Below are 25,529 nucleotides of genomic sequence, written 5' to 3' on the forward strand. Positions count from 1 at the left end.
AGGTTCACAATTTGTATACTCAAAGTAAGGAAAAGTTCTAGGGCTACAAATTTGTAAATTGCCCAATACTTCTAAGAATCTCCAGATAAAAGCAATGAGGATTGGGAAGTGAGCCAAATTCAGCTGCTCATTTACAGGCAAAGTTCACTCCTATGTTCCCTTGGTCTTTATGTAATCTAATCCAAGAGGTCATAAAATAAAAGACCACTTGAATTTGCCAGAACAAAGAAAGGCTACCTCTGATGAATCATAATCAAGTGAGTATAGCACTTTTTGCTCTTTGGGCAAAGAAAATCAGCTGTTGTCTTTTTAGATAGAATCAGAGCTTCTCTGTTTTTTGGAGAAGAAGGCCTTTATTATCTGTCTGTCATAGATAGATAGATAGATAGATAGATAGATAGATAGATAGATAGATAGATAGATAATGTTGACAGAGATACACCTATAAACGAATTCATATATGAATGTATATGTATATCTGTCTACATCTTTATAAAACTATAAAATTACATATCAAAGCTAGAAACAAACCTTTTAAATTAACTAGTACAGCCATGTTATTTAGCTGTTAAGGAAAATGAGGCATAGAAACATTAAGAGCAAATACATTTTATATTGGTAAATTTTTCAATTCAATAAGTCTTGAATTTGGAAGAGTTATAGTACACTCCAGAAATGCAAAGACAAAAACAAGATAGGTCCTTTCCTCAAAGCACTTACTCAAAGCATATACTCAAAGAAAACACATAGATAAAGGGCATGCAAAATTGAAAAAGAAAACAATTTGGGGGAGAGATTGGGGGAAGCTTCAGGAAGTAAATGATACCTCAAAAGAGTATTGAAGGAAGGCAAAAGTCTAAAAAATAGGGATGAGCTATAGGAAAGAGTGAATTTTTTTAACTAGGGAAAAGGTATATGTGAATTCATGGACATGGGAGATGGAGTATCAAACATAGAAAAGATAAGAGTACCCAGTTTGCCTAAAATGATGAGTTCATGAAAGAGAATGATACAAAATAAAGCCAGACTTGCAGACTAAATGAAGAAGTTTGTATTTTGCCTTATAGGCAAAGAAGATCTGCCAAAAGTTTTTGAGTAGAGAAATGGTATATTATAGATATGCACTTTTAGTATATTGCTTTGATCATGGATTAGAACACAGAGGGATAGTAAGCAAGGAGACAGTTAAGAACCTATTATGGTAATCTTGATGAAAAGTGATGAGGGGTTGAAATGGGATAGTAGCTGTTTGAGTGAAGAGGAGTCTCAAGAAATTATGTGGAAGATGAAGTGACAAGATATAGCAAGTGATTAGATATGCAATGGGTTGAGAAAGAGTGAAGAGACAAAGATGACTTTGAGGCTGTAAACCAAATTAACAAGAATGAATTTGATGACCTCAATGGAAACAGAGACATCTAGAAGCATAATCCAATAGGAAAAGATTTAGGAAAGGATTTTCATTTAGAGTCTATGACGATAAGAAAAAATCCAGCAAGTAAATATTAGTCTCTGACCTCAATTCCAAAGAAACCTCAATTTGTAGATTTAGTTGGCATATTTGTGAAAATCATACTTGAACTGATAGTACTTGATGAAATCCACAAAAGAGAGAATATAGAGAAAAGAAATTCCAGGACAGAGTCGTAGGGAGCTCCTACATTTAGTGAGAAGAAATCAGGAGACATTCCAGCAAAGAAGCCCCAGAAGGAGAAATAGGAGAGTTTGTGGGAAAATCTCTCTTGACAGAAATTGAGTCCAAGTATTTGAATTCATACAACATATCCATTGCTGTGTTAGAGACAATTGTGAGCAATGGAAATGGAAGATATAGGCTTTGCTTTTCAAAAGTCAACCAATCAATTAATTTACATTTACTGGGCACCTATTATATAGTATATGTCAGGCACTGTGCTAAGCATCAGGGATAAATTAGACAAAGAAGAGAGAAGAAGAGAAACAGAAAGATAGAAAGACAGAAAGACAGAGATAGAGACAGACACAGAGACAGAGATAGAGATACAGAGACATAGAGACACAGAGTCAGAGAGAAAGAGAAGAAGGAAAAGATAGACACAGAGAGATGACAGAGACAGAGACAGAGAGACAGAGGTGAAGAGAGATGAGAGAAAGAGACAGAGACACAGAGTGAGAGATAGAGACACAGAGACAGTGAAAGAAACAGAGACAGATACAGAGACACAGAGACCTAGACAGAAGCAGAGGCAGAGGCAGAGACAGAAACAGACAGAAACACAGAAAAATGGAGAGAAAGATAGCTTCTTCCTTCATAGAGCTTACAATCTAATGAAGAAACAACATGCAAATATACACAAAGAAATGTGTGATAAATAGATAATTAACAGAGGGAGGTCACTAGAATTAAGAGGAGTTGGGAAAGACTTTTTGTAAAATGTGGGCTTTTAGTTGGGACCTAAAGGAAATCAAGGATGTCAGTAGTCAAAATGGAAGAGAGAGAGAATTCCAGGAATGGAGGACAGTCAGAAAATATGTCTAGGGCTGAGATATGAAGTGAAAATGCAGGAGCCTAAAATCATTGGATCAAAGAGTATGTACTAGGGAGTAAAGAGCAAAAAGACTGGAAAGGCAAGGGGTTATATAAGAGAGAGAGACAGAAGAGAGAATGAGAGACAGAAAAATAGAGATAGAGACAGAAACAGAGAAACATAGAGACACAGAGGCTGAGAGAAAGGGAGGGGAAGAAAAGAAAGGTTAGATTATAAAGGAATTTGTCAAACAGAACATTTTGTATTTCTTGCTTGAGGCGCTAGGTAGCCACCTGAGTTGTTAAGTAGTGGGAGTGACATAATGAGACTTGCAATTCAGAAAAATAATTTTAGTCCTTGAATGGAAAAAGGACTGGAGTAGAGAGACCCTTGAGACAAGCAGACTCACTAGCAGACTTTTACCATGTGGGAGGTGAAAAAGGTCCCTATCAGGACAGTGGCAGTGTCCAAAGCTAGAAGGAGGCATATATGACAGATGTTGGAAAAGGTAAAATCAACATTCCTTGGCAATAGTGTAATGCCAGAGAAACTGAGCAAGATAGAGAGTAGAGAACAATTTAATAGTTTATTGAATGGAGGGGTTTACTGGGACCAAATGATCCATGTTTGGTCACATAGCTGAACGAGATTATCGACTCAAAGAATTCAGCCCTGAATGTCCGACAGCAAGATTCTTTTATAGGATAACAAGAACAATGATATAATGGGAGAGGTACCTGGATGAGGATGACCTAATGGCAGGGAGGCACTGAATGACGTAATAGGGAAGGCACTGAAAAGGCTCCTGATATTCTAATGACGTCTAAAATGGATAAAGACCTTTATCCCATTAAACATTAAGAGGGAATAAGTATAGCCAAAGGTCTAAGATATAAGACCTTTATCCTATCAACCATTAAGAGGGAATGGTTATAACCTGAGGCAGAGTAACTGAATAGGATAATTAGGGAAATTGGATCAGGACATTAAAAGGGAACTGTGGCAAAACAAGCTTGAATTTGGGGAGATGGGACATGGGGGTCAGAAATAGTGAAGAATCCAGGAGGGTTCTTCAGTTCTTCAGTAAGCCTGAAGGACTAGGAGAATAGTGTTGTCTTCTTCAGTAATTAGGGAAGAGAGTGGTGGTAGGAAAGATAATAAGTTCAATTTTGCACATATTGAGTTTGAGATGACTATTGAATATTTATTTGGAGATATCTACAAAATAACTGCAAATTTTAAGATTTGTTGTACATCGTTTGATGATGGGCATTAATGTAGCACCTTAACATTTGCAAAATACTTTCCATTCATTATTTTATTAGATAAAAGCAGTTCTGAGAGGTCAGTACTATAGACATTATCATGCCCTATTTAGAGATAAAGAAACTGAAAGTTAAGAAGGCTAAGGCTTACTAAACTGAGTGATCATGAATGAATGCTGGAAGCACTCAACTCACTCCTGATCATAGTCTAGCACTTTTCCCCTTAACACACACACACATAGACACACACTTATTCATACACATGTATACACAAATAGATAATCATATATTCTCTCACTATTATGTGTGAAAAGAATTGCTGCTAGGATAATTATCTCATGATTTTAGAAAAGAGAGCCATCACTGTATCCTGGACTGATCAGTCACTAATTTGAAGATGTTATCATTCATTTTTGTATTCACTACAGTGTTTTGTACCTAGTAGGTTCTCATGAAATGTTTGTTTAATTAATCAATCATTGATGGTGGAACTATCAATTAATGAAATGCTAAGTCTACTGATCATGGTGCAATGACTTTGGTAGTTCAGTATGCATGACTTATTAGAAATTGTTAATTTGAAAAAATTGAGGGGTGTGCAAAGAGATATAATGACTTTAGTCAGAGACTGGATAAGAGGATTGTTCATCTTTGTTGCCATGCCTTTTATTCTAAATCCAACTCTAATCCCAAGACTCCTTTGTTTCTTCTGTTTATCCTACTCTTAATACTCTTGTTCCTTTTATCTCCAAAATTTTATATTATTTCTCCTTTTCCCTAATTGACTATCCGATGCTATCCCCACTTACGTATTTATCAAAACAAATGATTAGATGCAGAAGACACAATTTCTTTTGATTTCAATCCTATTTTCTAGAGAAATAACCACTTAATCATATTGGCATTTTGAATTGAGGTGCAGGAATCTTGATAAGTTATTCTGATATATTCTTTCTAAAAATTTGGTATATGACAGAGTCACCTGAACCTTTCCCTAAACTCCTGCAAACATCTTTAAATAATGACTCTAAACAAATTGTAGAGCAGCAGAACTCACAAAAATAAATGAAAATATTTTCCAGCCTTAAACAACTTAGTTGTTAGGAAAAGGTTATTGTACCAATGTGAGAAAGTACAGGCTGCACCAGTGCACACCCACCCCAAACCAGGACTAGATCTCAGGGCCACTAAATCAGTGGCAGCAGTGGGTCAGAAGATTTACAGGGATTCCTTTGTTGGCACCACAGGCAAAACTCTGTTTCATTGTTTAGATTTGTGTATGGATCCCAGCTCTGGGTCTTAGTCTCAATTGGAGGAGAAGCTCTAGCAGAGCAGAGCTGGCAACTGCAGAGGAGCAAGAACTTTGATCACAGTTCCAAGACTGAAAAGAGTGCTTGTGATCATTCACAAACCAGGGCACAGTAGAGGATAGTAAGAAATATAACTCTCCCAAGATCATATCATCTTGGAAGAATTCACAACTTACAAATCCCTAGAATTATCTCAGAAAACAGCTGCACAAAAACATTGAAGTTTGGGACAGTGCTTCCTCTACTTGGGAAGCAGAACCCCATTTTAACATAGAGTTAAAAGTGAAGGAATAGACTAAAAAAAAGAACATAATCAAAAAAACAATCTCTGACCAAGGAAAGTTACTAAGGTGACAAAGAAGATGAAAACACACTCAAAAAAAGATAATGAAGACAAAGTTCCTATATCCAAAGTCTCCAAGAAAAATATGAATTGGTCTCAGGACATGGAAAAGCTCAAAAAGGATTTATAAAAATCAAATAAAAGGGGCAACTAGTTGGCACAGTAGATAGAGCACCAGCCTGAAGTCAGGAGTACCTGAGTTCAAATCTGGCCTCAGATACTTCCTAGCTGTGTGACCCTGGGCAAGTCACTTAACCCCAATTGCCTCAGCAAAAAAAAAAAAAAAAAAAAAAAAAATCAAATAAGAGAAGTAGAGGAAAAATTGGGAAGATCAATAAAAGTTATACAAGAAAATCATGAAAAAAGTCAATAGCTCAGTAAAAGTAACACAACAAAATACTGAAAAAATAAAATAATATCTTAAAAAACAAAATAATCCAAATGGCAAAATAAGCATAAAAATTGAATGAATGAAGAGAAAAATATCTTGAACAGTAAAATTGACCAAATAAAAATATATATACAAAAATTAACTGAAGAGAAAAACTTTTTAAAAAGTAAAATTGATCAATGGCAAAAGGAGATACAAAAATTCATTGAAGAAAATAATTCTTTAAAGTTACAATTGAAGCTTTGTGAGACATCAAGAAACTATCAAACATAAATCACAAGAATGGGGATAAAAATACAAAAGACAATGTGACATGTCAAAAAAAAAAAAAACTTACCTAGAAAACAGATCCAGGAGAGACATTTTAAGAATTATTGAATTCCCTGAAGGTCATGATCAAAAAAAAAAAAAAAAAGAAATTTTAATGGAAAACTACCTTAATATTCTAAAACCAGAGGGTAAAATAGAATTTGAAAAAAAAAAATCTATCTATTACCTCCTGGAAGAGATCCCAAAATGAAAACTCCCAGGTATATTATGGCCAAATTCTAGACCTCCCAGATCAAGCAGAAAATACTGAGGAAGCCAAACAGAAACAGTTCAAATTTGATGAAGCCACAATCAGAACATCACTATGTCTTGTGTGTGTAAAGTATACATTAAAGGTTCAGAGGACTTGAGATATGAAGGAAAAGATCTAGGATGTTAACCAAGAATCATCTACCCATCAAAATTGACTATATTCTTCAGGAGGGAATGGACATTCAATGAAATAGGAGACCTTTAGGCATTCCTGATGAAAATATCAGTTTACTGGAAAATTTGACTTTCAAATACAAGATGCCAAAGAATCATAAAAAGGTAAACAAGAAAGAGAAATCATAAGAGATTTGATATGATTAAACTATTTTTATTTCTACTTGAGAAAGTGACATTTATAACTCCTAAAAACTTTCTTATTATAAGGTCAGTTAGAAGGCGTAATATATAGACAGGGGGCACAAGTGTGAGTTGAATATGATGGCATGATTATCTAAAAACAAACATATATACATATGCGATTGGAGAAGGGGAAAGGCAGAGAGAGAATAGGATAAATTGTCTGACATAAAAGAGACTTTAAAGAGATTTTATAGTAGAGAGGGAAATGGGGAAAATGGGGAGGGGAGCACATGAACCTTATTCTCATCAGAATTTGACTCAAAGAGGAAATAATATACACATTCAATTGTGTGTAGAAATCCATCTTACCATTCAGGAAAGTAGGAAGGAAAGTGGATAAAGGGAGGGTTGATAGAAGGGAGGGCAGTTTGGGAGAGGTAAAAGAAAAAAGCAAAACACTTTTAAGAATAGATAAAATAAAAGAAGGAGACTAGGATAAACAGGAAAATAAAATAGAAAGGAATACATAGTAATTATTATCCAGTTGAGGAGAACTTAAATTATATCATGGAGTCAAAAAGCACATACAAAATAAATGAATAAATAAACAAACATATAAATAAATGAATGAACGAACGAATGAATGAATGAATGAAAAAAGTATTTACAAGACCAGTCTCAGCGAGAGAGAGAGACAGAGAGACAGAGACAGAGAGACACACACAGAGAGAGAATCTCAGCATGGGTCCAAGGTAAGGACATCATGGCAGCTTGAAGATGGCTAATAAGTAGGGTACAGAGTCTGGATCTAGACTCAATCTTGTGAATACTCACCAATCAGACACACAGAGTGGGAGTTTGAGTTCTAGTTCAGAATTAAAGAAGAGAGTTAAGTAACATAATCTTAAAGAGGCTAGGAAGTAAAAATCTCTCTTTTGGGGGGAGGATGGGGAATTGTTTTCAATTCTTTTATTAAGAGAGATTAGAAAAAGATCCAAAGTTGATAAAAAATTCTATACATAGTTTTGCAAAGTTCATAGAAGGGGAAATTGTAGTGATGCAATTGCTGTGCAGTGGCAAAATAACCAGGACTTCTTAAGTAAAGTGATATACATGTTTATGTCATCTATTTATATATGTATATTGTATTTATCTGTCCATGTACACATATCAACATGCATATACATGTATGTGGTTTTGTGTGTGTGCATGCATGTTTGTATAAGTATATATTTGTGCATATACATCTATATATACTGAAAGAAAATATAAAGAGTATAAATGTCTTATTCATGTAATAAACAGTGTTGGATTTGGAGTCAGAAAGACCTTGTTCAAATCATGCTTCAGATAGGTACTTAGCAGTAAAATTCTGACAAATCACTTAACCTTTCTCTGCCTCATTTTCTTCATCATTAAAATGAGAATAATAATAGCTCTTATCTCATAGGATTATTATGAAGATACTATATTTAAAGTACTTTGCAATCCTAAAATTATATAAATATTAGTTATGTAAATGTTAGTTATCACATATAAACAAATGCAAAGGGAGAAAAAGGGCACTAGTATTTGAGAAGATGAAGAAAGACTTCATGTAGAAGTTTAATCTCTGTACTAAAGGGAAAGAGAGAACTTAAAATAAAAAAATAAAAAAGGTAAAAACAAAAACACGACCAAAATAATAGTCTCCAAGCTTTAAAACTTATACATGCACACAATAAAATGCACAAGTGACCTTCTTTGTCAATCGGGGACAGGGCACTATTTTTAATTGAAAGACCATAAACCTAAATTGCAGATTACTGATCAGTGTTATTTTTTAATAACATGGAGAACGAAATACCCCCCTCTAATACTTCAGAGACCCACAGTAACATCCTTCAAGACTATTGCCCATTCATCATTTAGATCTCCTGAAAGTAAGTGGCCTCTTTAGTATTTCATTAATGTCATGTTTGTTTGTTTGTTCTTTCAGAAATATTGAAAGATGATAGGCGAACTACAAATATACTTGTATCCTGACTGGCAAAGGCCACAGTTGTTGTATTTCAGTTTCTTATATTTTCTGACATCCCAAAAGACTATTGTTGTTCATGGATTGAACATGAAAAATGTTGTGGAGAACACAGGGAGTTTAACTAGAGAGTGAGGAATAATAAAGAACACCCAGTTGGATTTGGTTTAATAGTGTAATATAAGCAGAAGTAAAATCAATTCCTAAATGTAATTTGGGATGTACTACCACTGGCTTTTAGTTTGTTAACTTTCCAAATTCTGTTAACTGAAATATGTAAACCAAGCATATTTCTTTCATCTAATTTGTGATCACAAGAACTGCTGATTTGCATAAGGAATTTGATAGACAGAAATTATTGCAATTTTAGGGGTGAAAAACTATTAGATGCTAATCTAATTGATAAGGGCATTAAAACTACTAAAACTAAGGCGCTCTGCTTGTCTCCATAAATCGCTATGTTTAATGTAATTGATTGCATTCTCAGTAGCCACCAACATAATTTCTGTTACCATAGCAAGTCTCCTCACTGTTTTTATTGTGTGCTGTTATGGAGAAGATGGGTTTTTACAAACACCGCCTAGTTCAAATGACTGATCTTGTAAAAATGAAACAAACAGATAGCTAGAATGTTAACCAAGATGTTGCTGTGGAACTGGAGCTGAGAGAGGCATCAGTCATTCCACGCCTGGCACTTGAGTTCATTTAATAAAGCACAGCACATCCATCACAAGTTACAGGGGAAGCTAAGAGGCTTGGAGAGGGGGACATGTGGCAGAAGAAGTAGGACGCAAGGGCTAGATCTGCCTTGTAGGGCTACATGTAGTCTTGGACAAGTAACTTTCTTTCAGATTCATAGTCTACTTCTCGAAAATGGAATTCCTGGCCATAATCTGCTTCTCAGGTATACATAAAGAAAAGTTAAAAAGTAATGATGTAGGAATGATGATAGTATTTTTAGTAAGGTATTGGAGCAATTGTAGAATTAGTAGTAGTAGTAATAGTTATAGAAGTGATGGTGATGGTGGTAATGGTAGCAATTATTTACATAGTGCTTTATGATTTGCAAAACTTTCTTTATTTTCTCATTTTATCTGCATCATAAAATAGATGCTATTATCTCCTCATTTTAAAGATGAGAAAATTTAGGGTGGGAAAGTTGGGATGACTTGCCCAGGATCATATAGACAGTGTCTAAGGCAGAATTTGAAGTCAAATAAATCATCCTGGCTTCAAAGTCAAAACTCTAGGTGCACAATGGTAAATGAAATGAGATATTAAATGAATAAGAATTTAGAGTACAGCCTTCAGAAGGATACATCAAGAGTGAGAGTGTTGGGAGGATTCAACCTGCCAATCTCTGACTGGCCCTGCCTGTATGTAGTTCCCTTCCCTGCTACCCCACATCCTACAATTATTATCTTCCCTTCCTATGTTCTTTGCACCCAGGTGGCACTTGTATAGCACAGAACTTGGAATCAAGAACATCTGAGTTCAAATATCCTGACATTTACTAGCTGTATTACTCTGGCAAATCACCTAACAGTTTGACTCTGCTTCCTCATCAGTAAAGGAAGGATAATACCAAATACTTTACAGGGTTATTTGGTTGTTATTAATTCTAATCATCATCATCATCATTATTACTCAAATGGCAATATAGTGACTAGAGAGATGATCTTTGAGTCTGGATAGCCTGTGTTCAATTTCTATTTCTGACACACACTAACTATATGACCCTCTGTGGAATCAGACATCTTAGGGTTCCAAGCAGCTTTCTAAAATCATCAGTGATGTAATAGTTGCTAATTTGCTTTGCTAAAAGGAGTTAAGTTTTTTCACCAGGAAATCTCTATATCAATGAAATCACAAGTCCAGATCTGTCTGTCTTTGTCTCTGTCTCTGTCTCTCTCTGTTGCTGTCTCTCCTCTGTGTGTGTTTGTCTCTCTGTTTCTCTCTTTTTGTCTCTCTGATTCTCTCTCTCTCTCTCTCTCTCTCTCTCTCTCTCTCTTCTCTCCTTGCTCTTCATATATATATATATATATATATATATATATATATATATATATATATATATATATGTATATGTATGTATATGTATGTATATGTCTACATGTAATGTTCTCTGGTTTGGTTTTCTTGGGGTCTCTGGGAGCAGCCTTCCTTTTAGTTCAGTAATCACCGCACTAATAGCCAGGGGTTAAAATCCAAATCCTTTATTATCTCTTTCCAAGTCTTGTCTCCTTTCCTGCAGCCAGTTAGCTTTCTTATAGTCCAGATTCTTCATTATCTCCTTCCTGGGGCTGGGCAGCTTTCTGGAGAGTCTTTCAGACCAGCCTTGGTCTCAGTGGAGAAGTGCAGGAGGAGAGCCTCCCACCAGTGGCCTGACTGAGCTCCCGCCTGTCTTATCTGCCCTCTGAAATCTTCTCTTCTGTGGCTCTCAGTCCCTTCTTATATGCTCCACACTGAGTATAAACCAATCATTATATCACTAGGAAACCATTATTTGTTGTAAGATTAGATCAATCATACTGAACCATGCTAAACTAGATAACCATTGTGTCCTCAATTCCACTGACTTAGCACCTTGTAAGAATCCTTTGTTTCAAGTTCAGAGTTCTGGCCCATAACATCTACTTATGTACATCTGTATACATATATCAAAAGATTACAGAGATAGGTAATATAAGCATAGTGGATATAGATTACATACATTATATCCTTATCTGTATACATGTTATTTTTTCCCAACAGAATGTAATATCCTTGAACACAAAGACTTTCATTTCTTTTTTTGTCTCCCAAAGATATGAAAGTCTTGACTATGTAGTAAGGGTTTAATAAATTCTTATTGAACTGAACTGGAATAAGGTGTACCTATTCTTTTATTCTAAAATGACCTTCAAAATATTCTATCAAGACATACATTAATCCTTGTGAGGAAGATAGCATCATTCAGGGAAGCAACAATCCAGTTTACCATATACTCTGAAATAATCTGTGCCAATGAATTAGTCTACTAGCAAATATTTATTCAGTGTCAAATATATTCTTAGCCTTTTGTTAAACATGATATGAAATTTAAAAGAAATGTTTGACCATAATTCCTGAATTCAGTTCCTGAAATTCACAATCAATTTGGGACACAAGACTATCCCACTTGTGGCACAAGAGTGAATGCTGTGAGACAATATATATCACAGTAAGCTTTAGTGGAAAAGCTACTGCTGTGGAATCAAAGGGAGTACGTGTTTGTCCTAGTATACCTCACATACTACCAATTTCAAGTCACTTCTTCCTCATCCTAGAGGTTCCTTTCTTAAATAGGTACAGGTTGGAGTACATGATCTCTAAGGCCTTATTGAATTCTAAATCCTAAGTTTTAAGTTCTCAATTGTCTAAAAATATTTATAAGTTCAGGGGAAATGGAAGATGAATGTGAATTAAAGTATATACAAAAGTGTTAATTAACGGAGTTTAGATTTGAGTAGGACTTGAAATAAATGGGTGCTTTATTCCCATATGAGTCAAATCAATCTCAAAAACTATTTCTTTTCAGGATCCAGTAGATGCAACCCAGGAGTCTGAGTCCAAGAGCCTGGCAATAAAAATGTTTCCTAGCCACTTTGTTTCTGTCCTGGCTCTAAGAACAATCCAAGGGATAAAGCCAGTTATCTCTCTCATAACTAAAACCACACATCTGCTTGTTAGATCAAGAGTCTTGGAAATCTATCACTCCCTGGGCCACTAGCCCTATTTCCAGCCTGACCTCCAAATGTATAGCCCAGGCCACAGTCTTATGGAGATGCTTACCTGGCAACTGCTTCTTCAGGTACTGTGTCTTCCACTTTCTCCGTAGCCACAATTGAAGACCCAAAAGAGAAAATTTGGTGATTTTCAATTGGTTCAATATAGAAAAACAATGTGGTTTTATTAATGGAAATCACATTTAAGAAAATACATTAGCATCTGCATTGCCACTGGAAAGAAAGGGTTAGACTCAAAAATGATGCTGTTAAAAATAAAAGAATAAATTATAAGAAAATTAAGAGAAGGTAGGAAAGTCAAAAATCAAAAGGATCCCAACTTGCCATTGTAAAATAATTAAAAACTTTCCAATAAATAATTATTCATTGGAAATCTATAAGAACTTAGGTACTGAATTGTGAATACCCTTGAGAACTAATGAAAAACCTTAGAAGTGTCAAAATATGCAAGGTGCCTCATTTTCAATATAAATATATATATAATATATGTATATATATGCGCACATATATGCATATGTTTATATGTATAAATGTATATACATATGTATGTATATATTCTAGGAATTACCTATCAGTAAACTTTACAGATGACTTTTGAATTTTATAAATTTATAAGTATTTTTTTTTTTTTTTTACATTTTAAGTTTAAGGATATAAGGAGAACTGAAAAAGAAAAGTAATGATAACTAGAAACCAGCTTGGGTTCACTATGAACAATTTTTACTAAAATGACCTAATTTGCCACAAATTAATAACAGCCCCTGGACTATTAATATCATATCAAAACATACTTCTGATCACATCACCCCTCCCTTCAAGTTCAGTAGCTTTCTATTACCTCCAGGAACAAATGCAAAATGTTTTGTTTGGCTTTCAAATCTCTTTATAACTTAGGCCCCTCCCAACTTTCCAGGCTTCTTATACTGTACTCACAATTATATATTCTTCAATTCAGTAATATTGAATTCCTGACTTTTCATGAACAAGAGAGTCCATCTCTCGAGTCCAAATTTTGTCTCTGGATGTCTCCCATATCTGGAATGCTCTCATTCCTCCACTCCAATTACTAAACTCCCTGGTTTCTTCTAATTTTCAAATAAAATCCTATCTTCTAGACGAAGCCTTCTTTGAATTAATTTCAATTACTTCCCTTTGTTAACAATTTCCTAGTTATTCTGTACATAGCTTGCTTTTTACATATGTTTGCATATTGTTTCCCCTATTAAACTGCAAGCTCCTTGAGATCAGGGACTCTCTTTTGTCTCTTTTTTGTATCCCCAGTGCTTAGCACACAGTTATTGTTTGTCCTTCATTCTGGAGGAGGTCTATAACATCAGGGAAATGGTACCATGACAAGCAAGTGAATTACATTTAAGTGAGGGAGCATTGTGCAAGGTCACCTGCTTCATGTTCTCCTCCAGAGCCATCTAGGTACAGTGGCCAGATATAGATCAGGACCTCGGGAGATGGCTCTAGATAAAATAGGAAACTTTGCTCTTTTTAAGCTTTTTAAGCTTCAACAGGTCTCAGTTTGACTGAGGCTGCACCCATTCAGTGATTAAGGCTAGGTAGCAATTGAGACAATTGGTAGGTGACAATTGTCACCTAGTCCAAAAAATCTAGATAAATAAATAAATGAATCTGGGAGGGGAAGATGCTCAAAGTCTCTGGCCAAAGCAGAAATTACTGTTATTTACATTTAATCTGAGGCAATCACATGGGACTTGGCCTAGGGACTAGCACATAGTAAACACTTAATAAATGTTTTTTAATTGAATTTTTAAAAATCTTAACCTGTTAAGTCATATATAACAAAAAAAAAAATGGATTCATGAAGGTAAAATGTTGAGACTAAATTGGTGGCCAACTGATCAGCTATTTTGACACTAGATGGATAAATTTAGAATTAATAGATGACAATTCCATTTGATTCATCATAAGAAAACCTCTCAGCAATTAAAGTTGGGTCATAGTGAAACATGATAAAGGCTTCCTGTTTTTTGGAAATATTCACATAAAAGTGAAATGCTATTGAAGTTGCCCTCAGCAATACTATAGGATCAATACCTGAACAAGGAAGATTAAATTAAAAGCTTCTAACTTTTCTTCCAATGCTAAGATTCTAGGAGTCTGTGTTATCTGGTACTTCCTATAGTTTCTGGTGACTGGCTTATCAGGTTTCATAAGCATATCCTGTAGTAGTGAAGTGCATTCTCAGATTGGAAGATCCAGTAAGCAATCTAAGCCTTGTCCCAGGAAACTGTCTCTTTCAAAATTGTACATATTAAGAGAAAATCAAGTTAAACTTGTTTTCAGTTTTATAGGAGCTTAAGGAAACAAACAAGTAAGCAAAGCAAAATCTCCATGTTTTTTGGAGGCAAAAGGATTTAGTCCACTGCTGAAATAAATATAGTCATTTGAGAGGATCACCAATTGAATGTCACATTCTCTTTAATATAGTTCAACCAGACACAGATACCCCTCTTATCTAGCCCTTTGAAAATAAAATATTACATATTGTGTTAGCTGAGTGATTATGCCTCCCCTTTTCCCTCCTGCTTATTTCTAGTAATATATAATTTTATTATAAAATGGGTTGTGCCAAAAAGCATGAAACCACGTATTTGGCTCTCTGATGGCTTAGAGTGGTTTTGTTTAAAAGAGCATGTTATGTTTAAGCATAAGTATAATCAATGTGTGGTGACATTTCAAGGTTATGGAAATTCTGACTCCAGTTTCTACATGTGGTATTAAACTTTGGCTAGAGAAACAACTGTTGTCTCAACTGTATTACACCCTTTACAATGATTAATGCGCTTTTTGCTTAAATAATTGGGAGGGGTGACACCTGAGGGAATGCTAAGCATATTTTTAATTGCAATATAAATATGTCATTTCCTTACTAATTCAAGTTATACATGGGAGGTTATATAACACTAAAGGGCCTGCAGCCATGATATATTGTGCTTGTAAACAGAGTCGAAGGACCGACAGAGCCCAGCAGAAGATAAAATATTCTTTGCTAACTCTGCCTTAGCAGATGAAGAATTAGATGTTGAAGCATGACATTGCCTTATAAAGTTGAATTATTGTTTGGCATAGACTATAGTCTCTAAATAACTTTCTGAGGGCCTGGATAAGGAACACATTTTCCAAAAAGTGTCCAAAAAAACAATGTCAAGGAAAATGTCCTGATTTAAGAGAATGTCTTAAGTTGGGCAATAGAATAACATTTGTCTTTGGTGCAATCTAGAGTCTATGGTTTTCTAGAAGCTATTATTCTTGGTGCATTCACATTCCCATGATAGCCCTAACAATAACATCAATTATGATCTACCTGAATGGGGTGCTTACTTAACCTTTAATTCTTGCTTGTGCCCTTTCTTCTCCATCTCCCTGTCTCAAAGTGAAAGAAAATGGGCTCTTTTAAGTTCCAATTTTCACTCAATGATAACTTACCTTCTTTTAAAATTGCATAGATATCCACCAGTGTTCAAGTTTAGCCAGCTATGCGAATTTGGGTTTGATTCCAAATTCTTGGACAACATTGAAAGCCAAATATTTAGATTTTTTTGAATGAATCAGTCATTTCCATTTCCTGCACAATCTTGCAAGTCGGCTTTTTTTAGTCTTTCTTCTACTCTGCCTTCTTTCTTTCTTGCCAATTCTGGAACCACAAATCTCAGATTAAATGAAATTTGCCATTGTTTCTGGATAAGAAATGACAATATAATCCCCCATGGCCCTTTTTACCATTCTCATAACTTTTTGAATTACAGTTCCTCTGTGAGTTACCAGTCTCCTGTGCTTATCTCCTCCATTGGAACATAAGCTCCTTGAGGGCAAGGACTGTTTTTGTATTTGTATACCTGGCATTTATGCCCACAGTTAGCACAGAGTAAACACTTAATAAATGCTATTTCACCCATTCATTTTATCAGTGTCATCTGGGTTATTAAATGACATTCTTAGAATCTCCATTTGGAAGTGAGCTCAGAAGTCACGTTCACTTGAAGCATGGATTCTTTAACATTACTGACAAGTTATAATATAATTTCTTACATGAAGACCTCAAATAGTATGGAAATCACTACTTTCTGAGGCAGTTCATTCTACTTTTGGACAGCTCTAAATGTTAGGGAATTTTTTTCCTATTACTTTCAACCATTCAATTCAGCAGATATTTCTAAGTATCTATCATATACAGTACTTTGTCCTAGATAATGGAGAAGATAAAATGTTTAGTTAAGATGTAGTGCTTGCCTTTAGAACTCAGTTCAAATATAATCTGTAATTCTTACTATCTGTGTAATCTTGGACAAGCCATTTATTCTACAAAAGCCTTGTATCACTTTTTTTTTTTTTTTTTTTTTTTTTGGTAGTGGGGGACTGTGGAGGAGAGATTTCTTTTATTTATTTATTTTAATAATATTTTATTTTTCCCAGTTATATGTCAAGACAATTTTAAACTTTCATTTTGAAAAGATATTGAGTTTCAAATTTTTCTTCCTCTCACCCTCCTCTCCCCTGTTCCAAAAATGGTAGGCAATTTGATATCAATTGTGCTTTCATGTAAAACATATTTCCATATTAGTCATCATTGTAAAATAAGAAATAGATAAAGAAAATAATGAAAACAAGAATAGAGTAAGCTTTTTTTAAAAAGTAGGCTTCTATTTGCATAATCTATCATTCTTTATTCATAATCTATCAGTTCTTTATCTGGATGTGGATAGTAATTTCCTTTCAAAGTTCTTTGTACTAGTAAAAAGGACAGAGTCATTCATAATTGATCATCATTCACTGTTACTGATACTGTGTACAATGTTTTCCTGGTTCTGTTCATTACTCTTTGCATCAATTATACAAGTCTTTCCAGGTTTTGCTTTGCTTTTTTTTTTTTTTTTTGTTTTGTTTTGTTTTTGTTTTTGTTTTTTTTGAAATCTATCCATTTGTCATTTTTAGTGTACAATAATATTCAATTACATTCATATACTACAGCTTATTCAATCATTCCCCAATTGATTGGCATCCCTTCAATTTTTAACATTCTACTCCCATGTTGTTATAACTATTTTGTACTTATAGGTCCCTTTTTCGTTTTTATTATTTACTTGAAGTAGAGAACTAGCAATGGTTTTGCTGAATCAAAAGAATATAGACAGTTTGGTTACCCTGTAAGTAAAGTTATCCAGAATTAATCTCTGGAATAAGTGGATGAGTTCAGAACTCTACAAACAGTACATTAGGGTACCAATTTTCCCACATCCTGGACAAGATGTTCCCTTCTTTCATGTTAATTAGCCTGATAGATGAGAGGTAGTACCTAAGGTTTTTTTTTTTTTTTCTGCACTTCTGTAATTAAAAATAATTTAGAACATTTCTCCATATGCCTATATATAGCTTTAATTTCGTCATCTAGAAACTTCTTCATATCCTTTGATCATTCATAAAGTGGGAAATAGCTGAATTTAACTCTGTTCTCAATATATTCAAGAAACAAGGCCTTTATCAAAGACACTTGATGTAAATATTGTTTCTCATTTTTTTCTGTTTTTCTTCTAACCTGGTTGCATCAGGGTTTTTTTGTACAAAAGCTTTTTAATTTAGCATATTTATGTATTGGTCAACTTGCCATCTGGGGGAGGGAGTGGGGGGAAGGAGGGGAAAAATTGGAACAAAAGGTTTTGCAATTGTCAATGCTGAAAAATTACCCATGCATATATCTTGTAAATAAAAAGTTATAATAATAAAATAAATAAATTAGCATATTTAAAATTATTTATGTTACATTTCATAATGCTCTCTATCTCTTGTTTAATCATCACCTTGTAAGTCAACCTCTCTTTTAAGAATTTGTATGCTATAGCATTTACATATTTGTTTAATATTGATATTACTTCATTTTCTATTGTACCATTCAGCAAGGTGTATTTTCCTTCCTTTTCTCTTTTCATTATATCTATTTTTGTTTTTGTTTTATCTGAGATACGGATTGCTATGTCCACATTTATTTTATGTGTATCTTTCTATCTACTTCAAGAACATTTCTTATTAAAACAACAAAAACAAAAACATGTTGCAGAATCTGTTTCTTTCTTTTTTTTTTTTTACTCCACCCTGCTATCCTTTTTCTTTTTTTATAGGAGATTTTGTCCCATTCACATTCATAGTTATGATTACTAATTGTGTATTATACTCCATCCTACCTTCCTCACCATTTGTGATCTCTCTCCTTTCATCCTTCTCTTGCATCTTTCTACAATATCCTCTTATCTGTCCTTTCCTTTTCCAGTTCCTTTACCTTTTGCCATCTTTACTTAATCTCCTCCCTTTCTATTACTGTACAATAAGATATATTTCTATATTCAACTGATTATATATGTTATTCCCTGTTTGAATTAATACTGATGAAAGTAATGTTCAAGTGAACTACCCATTGTCCACCTATCAATGTTGCAGCTTTTAAATTCAATGCAATTCCTGATTATGGCTCCTTGATGTTTGAATTATTTCTTTCTGGCTACTGGAATTTTTTAAACATCTGACAGTTCTGTAATTTGGCTCTGTTCTTTGAAGTTTTTCTTTTTGGTATCTCTTTCCTGAGTGATCAGTGTATTCTTTCAGTGCCTATTTTGCCCTCTAGTTCCAGGAAATCAGGGTAGTTTTCCTTGTTAATTTCTTAAAAGATGCTATCCATGTCTTTCTTTTGATTGTAGATTTCAGGTAATCCAATCATTTTGAAATTATTTCTCCTGGATATATTTTCTAAGTCAATTGTTTTCCCAATCAGTTGTTTTCCATTTTTTCCATTTTTTCATTCTTTTGAATTTGTTTAATTGATTTTTAATGGCATTAGCTTCCACTTGCCCAATTCTAATTTCTAAGGGGTTGTTTTCTTCAGTTACCTTTTGTACTTTTTTTTTAATTTGACCAATTATATTTTTTAAAGAATTGTTTTCTTCAGTGGATTTTTACATCTTCTTTTCCATTTGACCAATTCTTTTAAAACACTGTTCTTTTCCCAAGTTGCTGTCTCTTTTTTTTATAATTATCTTACATCACTCTCATTTCTTTTGCCAATTTTTCTTCTATATCTCTTATATGATTTTTAATCTCCTTTTTGAATTCTTCCATGAATGTTTTCTGGACTTGAGACCACTTTCCATTTTCCTTTGCAATTTTGCCCATAGGAGTTTGTGCCTTGGTTTTTTTCTGTCACCATCATAATAGTCAGATTATTTTTGTTGTGTTTTTCTACTATGCTTTTTGGGCTTCTTCCCCTTTCTTTTAAATTTGATCTCTGTTCCTAGGTAGAAGGTGCACTATCTCAGGCTTCGTGTGTCACTGGCTACAAGCCCTAACTGCTTACCTGGTGCTGCACTGATATTGCCCAAGGCCCATGGAGGACACATATGAGGGGGTGAGATGGAAGGTAAATGGTTCTCCTGGAGGCCTTAGAGGTTTGATAGCTTCCATGTTGCTCAGTTGGGGTCCTAGTGGTGATGTTTAATATGTGATGAGGCCAGTGAAATGTTTCTCATCTCTCCAGGGCTACACAGAAGCACATTGATGTTTGATCTTTGGAAGATATCTGTTTGCCCAGGGTTACTCTGGTAAAACATGGTGGTTCTTGAAGGTGGATTCTGCTGATTCCTTTGGCTATGCTAAGGCACATGGTGGAGGTGAAAGTGGAAGTTCTAGTGTTGGCTTTTGCCTGCTCCTCCACACTGGGGCTCAGGATCTTTTGGTGATTTGCTGAGATAGAGCTTGCTGCTGGATTGCTGGGATGCTTCCTATCCTGATCTGAGCTCCCATTTTATCTGAGTAAAACTGACCATTCTTTTAGATCATCCAAGTTTCTTGGGTTAAAAAAATTGTTTCATCCTGTGTTTTTGCTAGTTCTATTGTTTCAGGACATATTTCTAGGTGCTATTTTATAGTTGTTTGGAGGTGAATATGGGGGAGTTATAATGACTGCCATCTTGGCTCTAGAAATCTCTCATTTGTAAAAGAAGGAATTTGAACTACAGGACACTTGGTTCATTATATTGCTATTTCACATCTTTGTTTTGTATTTGATCATTTTCACTTATATACAGGGAACATTCTGTGAAATATTACACATAGACAGGAGATCATGCTACAGATTGAAAGACTGATTTATCCTGTATCTGGTAGTCCCATGATTTGACATGAAAATGTATCCAATGTTCACAATCAGTGATCATTATCTCCCTCAAGAAAGCCTACATGTTATCCTTTGTCTGGGGCCAGAATCAAATCAAAAATAATTTGATGACTGATTACAGTTTCTATGACAAATTGATTTTAGATTTGGCAACCTGGAGAACCAGTTCTGCCAGAATCCATGAATTTACAATAAGATATAGCCAGAAATATGAATCAGTTCATCAGATCTGTTCTTATACTTTATTTGGAAAGATTTCAGAAATATATTTTTTTAACTTTCCCTTTAAAGTTTCCTAAATCTCACTTTTCTAGTTTACAAATCTTTTTACAGCAAATCATCTATGTTTTAATAAGAACGATTCACATTTATATAGCACATGAAGTTTTACGAAGTATTTTATTCACAATGACTCTGTATTATAAAAATATTACTTCCAGTTTACAAATTGTAAAACACAATGAGAGCTGTTAACTGATATTCTCATAATCAAATAGCTAAGAAGTCACAAACTCAATAAATATGACATCATAGGCAGAGAGCAAAGAAGGACTTTAGAGATCATGATAGTTCATCTTACATGATCCACTGACTTGTCCAAGTTCACACAGAGAGTAAGTGGCAGAAGTAAGATAAGGTATGAATTGATCTCTCCTGATTCCAAAATGTACTTTTCATTATACCACACTCTCTCCCAATAAATATGATTCTAAGCAAATAAAAAACCTCCCAGTGGCTCAATTTCCATCTCTTGAAAATAAAGAGCTATACCAGATAATCTCTATAGTCTCTGTTAGCCATAACATATTCTATTCTATGAGGCTCAGATTAATTTGGTATATTTAACCCAAGTGGGAAGGTGAGGAGTAATAAAGGTATAAAGATTGTAATTATGATCCTTGATTTGGGAGTGTGTTCTTTTGCTAAGAAAGAGCCTTTCTATATAGTTTTTAAATATTTAAAAAATAATAAAAAGATTCTTGATGACCATTGGAAAGAGATCAATAGATTCATTCAGGTAATTTGTGGAATTACGCATTTGCATATGCATTTGTGATGGTAGATGCAAGTAAGGATAGCACTGGCCCAACTGGGAAGAGTAAAAGGAGAAATCTATGAGGTAATTGTCATATTTGAAGACTATGAGAAATCCCCCAGCTCCCCAAAAGGTATCTTCTCAGGAAAAGGCACATCAGGCCCCAGTTTTAAGGAGGTCACCATATAAAGGTTATATATGACACATTAGTTTGGATTACTTTGTTTAATTAGTTAATAAAAGACAAGGCTTGATAGGCTCATTTAGATACAAATGGAAGCATAGATTAAGGTACAATTGTATTGGAATACATTGTCTAAACTAGGCCATAAATGCATGGATGGAAAGTGAATCATTATGGGACACATAAGCATCATGCTAAATGCATGTGTATATGTGTTTGTGTGTATGTATGTGAAGGGATACTCAAGATAAACATTCCATTTTATGCATGAACTTAGGGCTTTGGATAGAAGTAAAAATCTATTCCCCTAGTTTCCTTTTTGTTTCTTACTATTCTTTTCTTTTAATTTCCTAATCTCTTTACTCCAGTTTCATAAATGATTTTAATTTTTACACAATTGGGGTTGAAGTTTGCTCCTAGTGTTTAATAATCAATGTATCCAATATTTCATAACTTTAAGGATCTGTGATTTTAGTATGTGTGCTCCTTTTATTAATGAAGATGATAGTTCCTCTCTGGTTTAGAACAAAGCTTCTTAAACTGTGGATTGTGACTCCAAATAGGGATGAACAAAGAAACATTGAAATATTGAGGTTGTACAATTATGGTTTTTATCAGTATATGTTTAATTTATATGCCTGTTTTATATACCTATAAATCAGAGGTCACATAAAAATTTCTTGGGTGAAAGGGGTCACAAGTAGAAAAAAATTAAAAATCCCTGGTGTAGCAGAGGGTTGTTGAGAGTTGGGCTGACCAAAAATTTGGTCCTTATGTGCCCAGATTGGTCCTAAGTCTCTCCAAATTCAAGTGAGTTACTGGTCTAACAGCAGATATATCATTCATCACTTGATTTATACAAGCAAGTAGTTAGATCTACTAGAGTTTGAGTTGAGGTCACTTCCACACCAGACAATATAACAGAAATGATAACAATCTTTTCCATTTGTAGAATACTTTACCAGTTTTCAATGCACATTCAGAATTTAATTCTTGTTGAAACTGAATGAGCTAGATAGAGGAAAAGTTATTGTCTCTCTTGTACAGATAAGCAAACTCAATATTGAAAGAAGGTGAGTTCTACTGATTGGCTGTGGAGATCTGAACCCACATCTTCTGGCTCCAGATCACGCCAGATTTTAGCAAAGTCAATTGAAATGAAGCTAATGTGAGTCTGCCAAACTCAATGGTACTATTTGAGAAGCCACATTTTACCTGCCTTCATCTAACTACCCAAGCCTTTTCCTCTAGAATGATTTAATTCTGCAAACAGAGAGGTTTTGAGTGGGCGAAGAGAATGCGCTATTATGTCAATCATTTGTGGCTGCAATTTTTTCCACTTCTCCCCAGTGCCAAGGAAATGATTAATTCCATGGGAAGGTAGCCAAGAAAATCACAAAAATAGCAAAAATATTTCGACTGCGATTATAGAGCACATAAACTTGTCACTGGAGTGATGAGAAAACTGCTGGGTTGCCTCTCATTAGTGGCAAAAGAGTTTATTTATTTATTTATCATTGCAGCGTGATAGGAACAGTGGGAGGGTTGTGGGCTTGGATAGCAGAGCATCCAAAAGAAAAACTGTAAAATATTCCAACTTCTTTTTCAAAAGCACCTGAGGAGCTCCAAACACTTTTCCAATAGCATTGGAGGCTTCATTTACATTGGATACTCCCAGGACTTGATTAGAAACATGAGTTCTAGTAATTATTTCTAGAAAATATCTGTTTAGAGTACAGTGTGTGTGTGTGTGTGTGTGCGTGTGTGTGTGTGTGTGTGTGTGTGTTGTTTGAATTGAATCAAAGACTTGTCTAAGAGACAGTAGAATTATCTAGTCTAAGCCCATCATTTTGATGAAGAGGATACTAAGACCCAAATGAGGGAGATATTTTGCAAAGGACATACCACTATTTAGTAGAAAAGTCAAATCTTCAGTACTTTTTCTACTATTAATAAGCTTCATGTGCCTTATTAATCTAACCAGTTTCCTATATACTAGGTACCTTGGGAAATTAAGATACAGTCCCTGTCTTCAAAAAATTTACAAATAGTAGGGTAAGATATAAGGGAGAGTATAGATCCATTGACAAAGGGCATAACTATATTATAATAACTCATTATATCATAATGATTCATTATCCTATATTGTTATATTTCCTTCAAGGATCCATGATTTTATGATTTCATCTGTCTAGACTCCCACTCCATTAATGCAGTTCGCAATTTCTCCTCACCTAAATGGATGGTTTAAGGTATCCCTACAGTCAAAAGGTACTTATTGCCTTGTTATTAATTCTGTATTAATGAATCTCTTCACAATTTGATTGCTCTGTATTTATCAGACACTTAAAGAGGTCAATGTCAGTCTTCTATTTAAAGACTTTGCAATATGGATAAGATCTAAATTTATCTGGAATAGCATTTGAAAGGTGATAGGTGGTCTCGTCCTCCTTATCAGGATGAGACATGATGGTAGGAATTTAGTACAGAAAAATAACTACAATAATAATTCCTTTACAAATTATCCAATAAGAACCTTGTAATATTTTTCAAAGGGTCATCAATCCCATTTTATAGGTGAGGAAAGAGAAGTGCAGAACAGTTGAATAACTTGTCCAAGATTATATAGTATTAGAATAGTTAGGCCTTGACTAGAAATCAGGTGTCTTTTTTTTTTTAATTAAAACTTTTTCTTTTCAAAACATATGCGCAGAAATTTTTCAGCAATCACCCTTGCAATACCTTGTGCTCCAAATTTTTTCTCTCCTTCTCTTCCCCATCCCTTCTCTAAATGGCAAATAATTCAACATATGTTAGACATGTGAAATTCTTCTATACACATTTCTAGAAATATGCTGCACAAGAAAAATCAGATCAAAAAAGAAAAAAATGTGAAAGAAAACAAAATGCAAGCAAAAAACAACAAAGAAAATGGAAATACTATATTGTGATCCATAATCAAACCCCACAATCCTCTCTCTGGGTGTAGATGGCTCTCATGACAAAACCATTGGAACTGGCCTAAATCACCTCACTGCTGAAAAGAGCCACATTTGTCAGAATTGGTCATCTTATAATCTTACTGTTGCTGTGTACAATGTAGAACCCAGGTGTATCAATCTATATATCTGGTCTTTCCATTTTGCTGTATTGACCATGAGCTGTAAGATTTTTAAGTTTCTAAAAATACAAATTATTGTGGATTGAATTGTTATAAGAAAGTTTCTAACAAGTGTAATACACATGACAGAGTTTATGAAGCAAAGCATAAGAAGAGGGATTAGACTAGTGTTTTCATTATTATATTGAGGATTCTCCAGTGAGAAAAGTATCTAAACCAGTTCTTGTTGGCATTTTCTCTGCAACTTTTAGTCTTTCTTTCTTTCTTTCTTTTCCTTTCTTTCTTTCTTTCTTTCTTTCTTTCTTTCTTTCTTTCTTTCTTTCTTTCTTTCTTTCTTTCTTTCTTTCTTTCTTTCTTTCTTTCTTTCTTTCTTTCACAATTAGAGTTAAGTAACTTGCCCAGGATCATACAGTGACTTACCAGGGTCACACAGAGAATTCTTTCTTAGGATAAAAAAAAGTTTAAAGGTATAAAATAATATACATAAAATTATGAAGGAAAATAAATATATTAAA

The 25,529-nt window shown here is 34.3% G+C and overlaps 1 protein-coding gene across 4 annotated transcripts in view; it reads left to right on the forward strand.

Moving 5' to 3' along the window:
- SGCD (sarcoglycan delta) overlaps positions 1 to 25,529 on the forward strand; it is a 739,981-nt gene that overhangs the window by 345,728 nt on the left and 368,724 nt on the right. The gene's annotated exons all lie outside the window — the stretch shown is intronic.

This window comes from Antechinus flavipes, chromosome 2, assembly GCF_016432865.1.
Source record: "Antechinus flavipes isolate AdamAnt ecotype Samford, QLD, Australia chromosome 2, AdamAnt_v2, whole genome shotgun sequence".
Classification (NCBI taxonomy): domain Eukaryota; kingdom Metazoa; phylum Chordata; class Mammalia; order Dasyuromorphia; family Dasyuridae; genus Antechinus; species Antechinus flavipes.